We start from the raw sequence: 12,797 nt of genomic DNA, 5'->3' as shown, positions 1-12,797 counted from the left end.
GAAACAAATCTTTGCTCAGGTATAAAAACCAGTCTTTTTTATTTCCATAAGTACAGTCTATGATCCTTTACAGACCTCAAAACAATTCTAAAATTTTGAATGAATAGTACATAAACCCACCTTTTAAAATATTAAAATATTTTAATACCTATTAAATATCTATTAAAATATTTTCATTGCAAATGTTGCTTGTCAATACTCTCTACATACTAACTGTAACTAATTTGCAGTGTCAAAGATTAAGCAAACTCATGCATAGTCCTTGCTTCCTGGCTCAGCCCAGGAAGCAGTAGTTTGAAAGGTATAAACTATCTGCAAGTCCTGGTACCAGGGTTACTTCAAGGGTTAAACCAGGCAAGATTTTTGGAAAGAGATCTGCCTATTTTCTTCCAGGCAGAACCTCAAGAGTGAAGGGCTTCTCAAATACCTTCAAGCAAAACAACTTACCAAATAAAGAATGGTATAATGTGCATTTTCCTTTCCATTCCTAAATAATGATGGATAAGAAGAAGATTTTAAAGGGAATATATTTAGAAGTGTAATTTTGACCTTGGAAATATTTCGGCATTTATTTTTTAATTGAATTTGTTGGGGTGACATTGGTTAATTAAATCATATAGGTTTCAAGTGTACAGCTCAATAACACACCACCTGCCTACTGCATCATGCAACTCACCACCCAAAGTCAATTCTCTTTCTGCCACCATTTATCCTCCCTTATGTTCATTGCAGCAATATTCACAATAGCCAAGATTTGGAGTCAGTCCAAGGGCCCATCAATAGATGAGTACATAAAAAAGCTATGGTACATTTACATGATGGAATACTACTTGGTCATAAAAAATGAAGGAAACCTTATTTCAGAATTTCTGATTTCTTAGGGTGGCTTTCTTTGTGACATTCGATTACATTGCCTTTCCCTGTCACTACTTTATCCGCATGGATCTCTAATTTCTCCACTTCAGGGTATGATTAGCCAAACCATGTCTTCACCTCTGAAGTGTTGGAAGGATGAGTAAGTGAGGAACTGTCAGGAGCTTTGTGAGATGTGGTCTATTTAAACATAAGGTTATTAGTGAAATTGTCACCATCTGGTTGGTAAAAGGCAGAAATCTCAGGGCAGTAGCCATATTTGGCAATCATGTTAGAGAGACTGAAATATGTGCCCAGTGAGGGAAGATACTGGCTAGAAGTAAAGAATGACAGCAAGAAAAAGATATATGAAAAAGGAAAGCATTTCCAACTGATTTTGAAAAGAACACTATATTAATTGTAAAGATAAATAGGATATTTAAGGCACATATTTGATGATTTGCTTACTCTTGCCTTCATGAGATCTCCTGTAATAAAAATTTTGTTTTAATACTTTTCTTTGGTAGATTTTGTTAAATAGTATTACACTGACTCAGAATTGGTGATAAATGGAACAAGACTAGCTCTAATTTACCTTCATATTAACTCCATGTTTTTTATTTGGCTTTAAAAAGTATATATATCTTTATTAAATGGTACCAAAAGGTCCAAAATATTTGAGAGAATAAAATTTTTGTAAAAAGTATCAAATGCTTTTGAAACTCTTATTGCTAACCTTAATATCAGTTTGTTATTTTGAATTGTTTAAACTGTAAAGATTTTCACTTTGCCCCTGTAATCCAAGTTGTTATAAGTTTGAATGCATAATAAAATTTTATTAATTTGAAAATACCCTGAAAGTTATCCCTTTCAATATTTCAAATTCACCTTGTCCCAAAGTATTTATATTTGTGTGTGTGTGGTTTGTGTGTGTGTGTGTGTGTGTGTGTGTGTGTGTGTGTGTGTTTTAAGTGCTAGGGTACTGAACTCACATGGTTATGTTTTGTCCCTTATGAATTTCTAGTGTTTTGTGCTGTCATGGTAGGGGTGTTAGTAACTTTTTATGGATGGAATTTTCATCTCTTTTCCTGCTTGAGAACTGGTCTGCATGATGTCATCCCTTGATTCTCCATGGAATTGTTTGTGTTAGTCAAAGAAAGGGTTAAAGCAACAATTGGGACTCTAATGCTGAGTCTATGACCTGTTATAATAGAGGCTGGAAGGGAAGGTCCTTAGAAGCCACCTGCTTCTTCATTTTACAGATGATAAAAGAGAGGCTCAAGAAAACCCACAAATTACTTGTCTAAGCCTACCAGAACCAATCAGGGATACCTGAACTTTCCCTAAAATATGTCCCGTATGCTGCTGGTGCTTCTCACAAACTCTGTTGGGACCATTCCCCAATCTCTAGCCATTCAGGTATCACTGTTTAAAAAGTCCCTGTCAAGGTTAAGTTGCTCTCTCTGGGATCTTTTAATAAGAGTGAGATGTTCTTTTGTTTAATAATAGAAAGCTCAAATTAATTTAAATGTAAGTTTACCTCTCACCCAGACTAACTACATGCAACGTCTTCTTGTTATTTCTGCCCTTGGATACCTCTCAAGGGACTACTCCAACCTTTGGCAAAACCCTTTCATCTTCAAGGCAGCAGGAGAAACAGGAGAAATCATCAAGGTACATGCTTAGCAGACCATTGATTTCCATTGAGCCCTATTCTCATTTTGCTGTTGAAGAAAATCAGTCGTAAAATATAAGCTCAAGATCTGTCTCTGTTACTTTATGATACAAGCTAAAGATGGAGACCTCACTTCTCTTCCCCTTTCATTTCACCTAGAGAGTTTAGGTCACTTTTATACTTCTCTGATGTGGTCTTGGAATGTATCTCTTTAAGAAGATGAACTTTAACTCTCTGAGGTTAGAATATAAGAAATATTGGTGCCCAGAGAAGCCTGTTTTTAGGGGATATTGTTAAATTGCCCTAATTTAGAATAAATTGATCATTAAAATATTTACTTTAAAAATAAAGAATCTATGGGTTCAGGGGTTCTCTATTATGGCTGTATCCCCAGATGTTGTATGGCTCAATTCAACCAAAGAGCCACTAACTTCCTCTGGTTCTCCATGTATTTCCGTCCCAAAGCTGAGAGCTTGGTCAAAGATGATGGACTTTTTATGATGGAGGAGAACTATATATGTATTTAGAAATATAAATGCAATTTCAATTTCCGTCTAAAGCCTCCATGTCAGCAGCTAAATGCCTTTTATTGAATTCACAGGAAACAAATGAGAGCTGAGAACTTTTAAGATCTATATTCATATATTCAATTCTCATTTAGGTGTAGCAAACTTATAAACTTTGAGAAGCAATGAAAAGTAATTCTATTAGGAACAAACACTCTAATTTTGTAATAGGACACTTTACACTACCCAGGAACCTTTTCCCTCACAGGCAGCATTGCATATGGTTGTTCTAATATGGTCAAGTGAATTCCACTCAAACATTATGCAAATTTATGTCCAGGCTACCATCTACCTTCCCAATTGCTTAGCAATGTTTTATAGTGGCTCTGAGAGTGTTCCCTGTGGTCCTGTGTGTGTACTGAGTAGGCATCTTTATTGCCTTTTAAATGAAATAAAGATTAGAAAACATTGATTTACATAGCAGGGTGACTCCTAGATAAATAAGTAGCAAAATACAATCATCATTTGTATGAAAATTGAGTTTATCAGCCACTTTGGAAAAGACCTAGAGTGCAAATATCATCCACATGCTCCAATTTAATGAAAGCATAGTCACTGATAATAGCACAGGATTAAAGAAAGAATTATGTTGGGAACACTTCTCTGACCGTGAACTTACTCTCAAATATTTCTGCAGTGAGAATAATATTTTGGAAATATTTTACTGGTTAGCAATCCATGTTTTTCTTTCCTCAGTAGTATATCTAACATGAAAGCTAGACATGAGGTTTGTGGTCCCAGGGAAAGGAATAAGAATATATGAAAAAAAATCTATACAAGGTAAGATGAAAAATGACAGAAGTGGAGGTATGACTGCACAGGAAGGGGAAGAAGAGAGCTTCTAGTGGTGAGAGGAAATGGGGAAACAGTACAAGCACCAAGAGCTCAGAGTTCAGTTCTTGGTTTTTTTTTTCCCCTTGAAATAAAAATCCTTTTGGAATAAAGGGGTTAGAAATATCTAGACTGTCCTGAGAAAGTCCCAGTGGATGTCTTTATTTCTCTCTCCTTGGGGCTTCTGAGATTGAGAGTACAATTAATTCAATCATCCTATATAATAAAAGGCTAATATGCAAATTGTCCCCTCAGGAATTCGACTGTTCGCTATGATGTGCGCACCACCAGGGGTGGCGGGGGGGGGGGGAGGGGGGAAGGGAAGGGGGGCATGGAATGCAAAGGGCAGCGCAAAATGAAGGAAGGCCCCGGCCAGCAGCTGGGGAAGAAAGGCCCCAGCCAGCAGCTGGAAGACCCTGATTGGCCCTGATCGCTGGCCAGGCCTACGGACCCTACCCGGGCACGAATTTCATGCACCAGGCCTCTAATATAAAATAAAAATAATTAAATCAATCATATTAAATAAAAAAAAAGCTTAATTATCATCACCAACTAAATTTCATTTGAACTGTATTTATTTCAACCTTGATACATTACTACAATAAATATGATAAAGAGAAAAACATAGCTAAAAGATTTAGGCTAGCAGCTTATTTGGATATTAACCCTGACTTCTTTGGCTTAATTCATAAACAATTTTAAAAATATGTATATACTTTGCCTCTTGAAAACTATTTATGTACTTTACATTAATGAAATAAAAAACAACAATCCACAACCACCAACCAAACTAACAAAAAACCCACAACTAAACTTTGAAATTGATGACATAGTCTTTGTTTTTTGTTTTTGTTTTTCCTTTATTTTATTCAAGCATTTGTGAAGTGTTTGTCAGAGTTAAACATTTACACAGGAGTTTTTGTTTATAGTATTAATTTACTAAAAAAAAAACATGCCTTTACAATAGTGCCAATTAAGCTTTAACCCAATCCATACTTAAAATTTTTACCAGAATAGTTTGTTATCAATTCTATGTGATTGTTTTAACTGGTTGTTATGTCCATGCAACTGTGTATTAGCATAGGCCTGTAATAATTCTCTAGGCAGTGGACATAAAAAAAGAAGAAAACCCCTCTATAATTTAATTTCCTCCTGACTCCTGCCCTTTCCTTCACTTGATGAGTAAGTGAATTAAATGTACTAAAATCCTCATCACTATTTCCTCCTGCCCCATGAACACAGGTTTGGCTACTCTCAGAAATAATTGCCTTCTTTCTTTTTACATGCACCAATAAACTGAATTACTGTCTGTGAACTGACATTGGTGAGAGGGGAGGAAAACTTCAGGTTCAGAGTTTAAAAAAAAAAAAAGCAACTAAATGTCTCTGCTTATATAAGCTTCAAAGAGATACCACCAGAGCTGCATACTTGGTGAGCTTATCTTAGCAAGAATGGTTTTGCAAACGGAATCTATTAACATGCATTATGACTTCCCACACCAAGGAAACATTTCCCTTACTGTTATTCTTTGAGGTCAGAAGGGCTCTGTTATTAAAGGCTGCAGCCTAAGAGTGGCCCTGCAGGTGCAGAGAGGAGAGAATGCTTGGCAAGCCAGGGGTGTGCGCATTAGGGATTTTTCTCTGTTGCAGTGTGGATGCTGTGGAAGCATTCTATTGATTCCAGGGGAAATTTCAGCTGCTTTTCAGTTCAGATAAAAAAATTTTTGACCTAACGTTTTCACTCAGAAGAAATAGAGAAAGGAAGAAAGAATGAAGTAAGACTGGCTTACATCCATTGTGTCCTTGGTAAAAACTGAATGAAGGGCATTTAAAAATCTATCAGCCTTCTAACACTTTTTTTGGTTTAATGTAGAGCAGTAAGTGTTAGGAGGCGTGTTAGATAGTGAAAGGAACAAAACAATGGACAACATAGAGCATAGGGCTTAATTACGGTTCCCATTAAGATCTAAGGCATGCCAAAGAATTATTGAGCAGAAAACATTGATATCTGAAGATAAAAAGAACTTCACATTAGATGGGAAGAGGACTGATTTTAAAACCTGCCAGAATTAGATCCTGAAACAGAAAAAAAAAAAAAAAGGCATTCATGGAAAAACTGGTCAAATTAAAAAAAAAAATTGAGATTCAGTTAACATATCACTGTTAATTCCTTAGTTTTGACTAATGTACCACAGTAATATAAGATGACAACCCCGGAGAACATTGAAACCAGGTGAAGGGTATGCAGGAACTTTCTGTATTATACATCTAAAACTAACACAAATGATATCCCCCCTCCAATTATTCTAAATAAATACTCCATTAAAAAATGTCTGGAGGCAGGTACACAGTCTCCTTCTGTGTGATGCCCAGGTCACCTTGAAAGCCTGTCTTGCAGAGGATGCCCAAAGATCTATTAGATTCTTGAATGAGGGGACTGGGCAGCATGCTGTGCTCTTTTGTTTGAAAATGAAACAAACCTCTCTCATTCTAATGATGTGCATTGTAATACTGATAACTACAGTCGGAATGCTCAGAGGCTGGGATGTTTGTAACTGGAGGCTAGTATCTTTGAAATTGGATACTGAGACCATCATCTTCCAGTGAACAAGGCAGAGATAGACAGTGGTCGGCAAACTCATTAGTCAACAGAGCCAAATATCAACAGTACAACGATTGACATTTATTTTGAGAGCCAAATTTTTTAAACTTAAACTTCTTCTAACGCCACTCCTTCAAAATAGACTCGCCCAGGCCGTGGTATTTTGTGGAAGAGCCACACTCAAGGGGCCAAAGAGCCGCATGTGGCTCGCGAGCCGCAGTTTGCCGACCACGGTACTAGAATGATGGCACTATGAAAACTAACTTGCTTGAATCCCAAGCAGTGAGGCAGCCTTCATGTCCTGACAGAGTTTAAGTGAACTCAGAGAAAGCCAGTAAGATTCTATGAAAAGACACTACCCTACATGGACATTTATGACATTTCCCTAATCGACCTTGCCAGCATCACATGGTGTCCCAGTGTCCCCTGCCACTAAAGAAAGCAGGGTAAGCTGTCCAAAGATATTTTCAGAATGAGACTGGTTAAACAAGTTGAGACGTATAATCCTCCCTGTGTTAGACATGACCTCCTCCATGTCATCTACTTGCCACTGAGGTACTGAGGCATTCGGGCCACCAGAGCAAGCCCCAAATTGTGTGGAGACAGATAGATGATTGTCCATACAAGGCAATCTGAAGGAAGGCAAAAGGCTGCCTGGCTAAAGCTGGTAAAGGCTTGAAATTCTCATTACTCACTCCTTTGGGTTAGGATAGATTCTAAAAAGCATCTTTTAAAATGTTGCTTCAGTGAAACAATGTGTTGGCAAACACTATCCCATTACTAGAGCAAGATTAAGAAAGACTGAGAATCTCAAATCACTTTTGAATCATGGGGATTAGGCAAAGGAAAACCCTGAAGCCAAGGACATTTCTGACATTTCCCTAATCGACCTTGCCAGCATCATATTTCATCACTCCCTCAGACCTTAGCACATACCCAGTTCTCATTCACTGTGAGCTTGTGATTCATGACAGAAATAGTTCCAGTTAAGATCTAGAAGCAGAAAAGTTCTAATAAAAGTCTGAAGATAGAATGTTTAGAACTGATAAGAGAGTTTGTGGTACCAACTGATTTTTTTCCTGAGCTGTTCTCATCCTCTGTCAAGGTATAGAAGACCTTCAACTTCAAGACCAAGTCCAAAACTGGTTAATTACAATACTTGTATGTCTAATTAAATTTGAGAATGGCTTCTAATTATTGATTTCATTAGCATTAATTATTATTTCAAGTGGCTAGACATATATTATTGCCATAAAGTGCATTTTAAGGTCAATTCACAAAGGTATATTTTCTTTTTTACACAAAAGCATAGGAGAAACTTGCTATAGAGCATCCATCCTATTCAGTGTTCTACATGCTCCCACTGAAAAGTATAATTTTCTAGCTGCAGTAAAATGATTTGACAATTCTTATAGCTCTCCCACGGGTAGAATATTGATATTTACCTCTGTTAGAAAGACATGATTCACCCTGGGAGTGCTTACAAATGTTATCTAAATTAGTGATCTTCATAATGAATCTGACAGAGTCAAAATTGATCAACCTGAACAGTTCCTATAAGTAGTAATGACAATTTTTATCTTCCTCTGCAGTTTTCCCATAAAGTGACAGCATTGCCTGCTATCTCAAATTCCAAAATACCAATAAATAGTCAACCAGCAACTAAAGGCTTCAATAAAGTGAAGAGTCTAAGAATGCTCTAAATCTTGATCTTGGTTATGAGGAACCACATATATGTAAATATTCATTGTATTGTACAATTAAACTTTCTGTGGTTTAGTATATTTCATCATTCATAAAAATCAAGGTAAAATAAGAGTATACTAGTAAGACTACAAGAAATGCACAGCAAAATAGAGCATTCTCTTAAGAATTTAAATGTAAATGTTTTCTTGTATACCAAAATTTCAAAATTGATATACAAATTTATTTGCCTTTGTATGAGGTATATTAGTGGAAGACATGCTTTAATAGGTTGCTCAAATAGGGATATGTGCTTTGTCACCCTTAGCCCCACATCTGGTGATTTTTCCTGAGTCTCTAATATTCTGTTCCTGTAGAACCCTGTGTACACACATATCACATAATATATTGCAATTATTAAATTAGTTGTCTATATCCCCAACTAGACTATAAAAGAAGGAACTGTGTCATGTTTATTTTGCTATCTAGCACAAGGCCTAGATCATGAAATACTTAATAATTTTTTAAAATTCATTTTATGGACATAAAATTTACATACCATTAAAAATACCAATTTGACAGTACTATATAGTGAGTTCCAGACATGTAACCATCACCACCATCGACATACAAAGATACAGAATAATTTCACCACTCTTAAGCACCCCTTCATGTCTTTGAAATCAATTGCTTCTCCAACCAGCCTATGACCCTGAAATTGCCGATCTACTTCTTTCTGTCATCAGATTTTAAATTTTTTTTAAATACAGAACACTTCATGAATTTGTGTGTCATCCTTGCACAGGGACCATGCTAATCTTCTCTGTATCATTCCAATTTTAGTATATGTGCTGTTGAAGTGAGCACAAGATTTTAATTTTTGTAAAATTTCATATAAATGGAATCATAAAGCATGGAAATTCCCTCCCCTCTCTCTCTCTCTCTCTCTCTCCTCTCCCTCTCTCTCCCTCTGCCTCCCTCCCTCCCTCTCTGCCTTCATTTAGAATAATTTTTTTTTACAATTGATCTATGTTATTTAATGTATTAGTTCATTATTTCTTATTAGAGGCCCGGTGCATAAAAATTCATGCACTGGAGGGGGGCGGTCCCTCAGCCCAGCCTGCTCCCCTCTCACAGTCCCGGAGCCCTCAGGAGCAGGAGGCAACTCGGTGATCAGAGGAAGGTGATGCCCCATCACAACCGACAGTCGGACATGCCTCTCGCAATGTTGTTGCTGTTGCTGCTGCTGTTGCTCCATGGCATCTCTCTGTACTGTGGTTCATACTCGCCACGCTGGGGTTGCGCCCCAGGTTCATGATGTTCAAGGCCTGGCCCTGGGGATTCAGGTCTCCCATTCCTTGCTGCTGTGGAAGGACAGCAGGTCGTGGCCCGCTGGCTTGCATGGCGTTCAGATTCAGCAGGCTGGGCTAGAGCTGAAGGCTGGGCTGGCTGGCCACATACTTGGCTGTGTGCCTTTTGATGAGAGCTGCCATCATCTAAGGGTTTGACTTGAGGATGTTGAGCATGTGCTGCTGCTGGGGGAGCTGGGAGACTTCAGGGTCCGCAGCAGGTCCTGCAGGGCACCTGGAAAGACGTTCTGAGGTGGCTGCACCTTGGGTCTGCATAGACATCATGAATCTGGGCATGCCTCACAGTGACTATTTCTGGGGGATGGGTGCTGGCTGCCACTGCTGGGGCTTGGGGGGCAGAATAACAGGCCCACTGACCTGGTTGGGTAACATTCAGGCCCCTGGGGGCCATCTGGCTCTCAGGGGTCACTGTGCCTCAGGGGCATACCATTGTTGGTGCTCACCCAGTACAGATGCTGCTGCCGCTGTGCCTCATGTGCAATCTGCTGGGCGCCTCCACTGCTGCAGGTGGGCCTGGGCCGGGGGCTGTGGGGCTGGCACCTGGTTAGTGGGCTTCCCAGTGCAAACTGCGGTGGGGGTCTGGCAGAGTTCTGGCCACGCTAGAGAAGCTGACTAGTGACATGCTCACAGGTGAGGCCTGGGGCAAAGTCGGGGGCTGTGGTGTCCAGGGTGTGCTGGGATGCAGTGTGGGGGACCTGGGTGGTGCTAAAGGAGGGGAAGGCAGACTCGGCTGAGGCACAGTGCGGGTGTTGATGGTGGCATCTGCTGGCGCATGAGCTATGCATGCTGCCGGCGGTGCTGTGTCTTCTGCTGGTGGAGCTTCTGCCTGATGTTGAGGTAGCAGGGAATGGGGCATGTGTTTTCTTGGCAGTGTTTGGCATGGTAGCAGCAAAGGACCATGAACTGCTTGCCCACTCCGCAACCTCCATTGGTCTTGTGCTGGCAGCCCTTGGTGTGCTGCACAATCCAGTTCATCTTCTGGCAGGATGGCTGCAGGCAGGTGGTGTCGCGGTACTGGTGGGAATGCCCCAGGGACTGGATGCAGTGCTGGATGGCCTGGCGCCGCCACTCCCAGAGGCTCCTGAACTGCGGCTCACCCGCCACCCCTGCAGGAGCAGAGGCGTCACCAACTCCTCCGCTTCCGCTCCCCCGCCTCCTTCGCTCTAGCTCCGCAGCGGCAGTTACTGCCTCCTCCCCAACGGCTCCCTCAGCGGCGTCAGCGCTGTTTCCTGAGCAGCCAGTAGAAGAGCTCTCAGGACCCCCTCCTGCCCGGACTCCCCAAGAAACAAGCTGTTTTGGAGCCAACTTTTACTGTACTTGCTGCAGTGACAAAGCAAGCATTCTGCCAGGCTGCTCATGCTGCACACTCTCAGCAGCTGCCCCCAGGACTGGAGGACTCCCGCTGGGCTGAGAGGACTGGGCGCCACCATCTTGTGGCAACGAGAGCCACCACCTTTGTGACAGAGTGATGGTTAATTTGCATAGCATCCTTTTATTAAATAGGATTACCGATCAGTATTTCATTGCATATACCACAATTCCATAATTAGTTCATTCATTTTATAGTCAATATACATTTAGATTGTTTGGATTGTTGGCCAGTTTCTCACCAGCATTCTTCATTGTGTTGTGTATATGATTCTGCCTAATAAAAACTTCCATTAACATTTTATGTACAGCAAGTCTGCCAGCACTGCTTGTTTCAGGTTTTATTTTTCTGAAAGGGTTTCACATTCATTTGAAAAAAAAAATATTTCCACTGAATATAGAATTTAGGTTGATAATTTTTAAAATATATTTTTAATTATCTGCCTTTAATGTCTGCCTTGCATAGTTTCTTATGACAATATGTCATAATTCTTCTTTTTATGCATGTTTTTATTGATATTAGAGAGAGAGGAAGGGAGAGGGAGAGAGAGAATGGGACTCTCTACCTATGCAGATCTCTGGAGTAATCTGCTTCACGAAGTCTAGGGTTTTTGTTTTGTTTTTTTTGTTTTGTTTTGTTTTATTGTTTTTAACTCTGATCTCAATCTCTTTAGCTGAAGAGAGCCATTAGGTTGCAACTATGTATTCCCTCTCTGTGCTGAAGCCTGAAAATTTAGTCTAGACAATAAATTGGGGTAAACATAGACCTTATTTCATTTGTTTCTCTTCTTTCAGGAACCACACTCTACAATTGCTTAGTGTCCAAGGTCTGACAACCATAGTTTTATATATTTTTTTCCAATTTTCCATCTATGTGTGGTGTGAGCGTAAGTCTGGTCCGTAATGTTTTCTCATGTCTGAAATTTTTCTTACTCTTGATAATTTTTTAAATGGAGTGAAGACATAAAATATCACAGTCATTTAATGTGCAAATTTACAAAATTTAAGAGGAATAGCTAAGAAGTTGAACGATAGAATCAGTATTCAAGGATATCAAAATTATACTGGTAAATATCAATTTCATCATTTAGGCTCAATTAAATCAATTGTTCAGGTAAAAATGGAAAGGGAAGTAAGGTATGGCAACCCTGGTTTAATAGCAGTTTATGTAAAATTACTGCTCATCTTTTGATAATTTTAGAAAAGTTCTGTGCAGGATGTTTTATTAAGAAGATTGTTTTTTTAAAATGCAATCTTCAAAAAAGACCTTCATAAAAATATGTGATCAGATCAAAGGAGTTATTATTATCACTCTGTAATTCTATACTGAATTTAATTTTCTTAAAAATTTGAACATAAACTTACCACACAACCTAACAATTATACTCTAAGTTCTACCCAAGAGAAAGAAATGAAAACATGTCCATACAAAGACTTGCATGCAATTTTTTTAACAGCATTATTCATAACAGCAGAAACTGAAAATAATCCAATGTTTATCATCTGGTGAAAGAATTAACAAAACATGGTACATTTATATAATGGAGTATTATTCAGAAATTAAAAGGAACAAACTATTAATGCATGCCAGCTTAAAATCCACTTTTATAAATAAGTGATAAACTAATTGTGTCTGAAAGAAGAAAATCCTGGCCTATAATAATAGACTAATGTGGTATCTTTGTAATCACCAGAGAGTGATCCAGAAACAAGTTTTACCACCTCATGTGGTCTATTCTCCATTTACCTCTGCAATAGTTATGGTTCTGTTTCATTTTCTACCATCCTGATTTTTTTCGCTTCTGGTGTTTTCAGAAATTTTGATAATGTATTTGATCATAGGGTAATTTT

The 12,797-nt window shown here is 38.9% G+C and overlaps 1 long non-coding RNA gene and 1 other non-coding gene across 2 annotated transcripts in view; both read right to left on the bottom strand.

Moving 5' to 3' along the window:
- LOC129150114 (uncharacterized) overlaps window positions 1-12,797 on the bottom strand; it is a 60,427-nt gene that overhangs the window by 32,307 nt on the left and 15,323 nt on the right. The gene's annotated exons all lie outside the window — the stretch shown is intronic.
- LOC114233282 (U6 spliceosomal RNA) lies at window positions 8,969-9,075 on the bottom strand. The gene has a single exon (XR_003619432.2). It is a non-coding gene; the product is annotated as a U6 spliceosomal RNA (small nuclear RNA).

The sequence above is a fragment of the Eptesicus fuscus genome, chromosome 8 (genome assembly GCF_027574615.1).
Source record: "Eptesicus fuscus isolate TK198812 chromosome 8, DD_ASM_mEF_20220401, whole genome shotgun sequence".
Lineage (NCBI taxonomy): Eukaryota > Metazoa > Chordata > Mammalia > Chiroptera > Vespertilionidae > Eptesicus > Eptesicus fuscus.
This window is presented reverse-complemented; position numbering and strand designations above follow the sequence as displayed.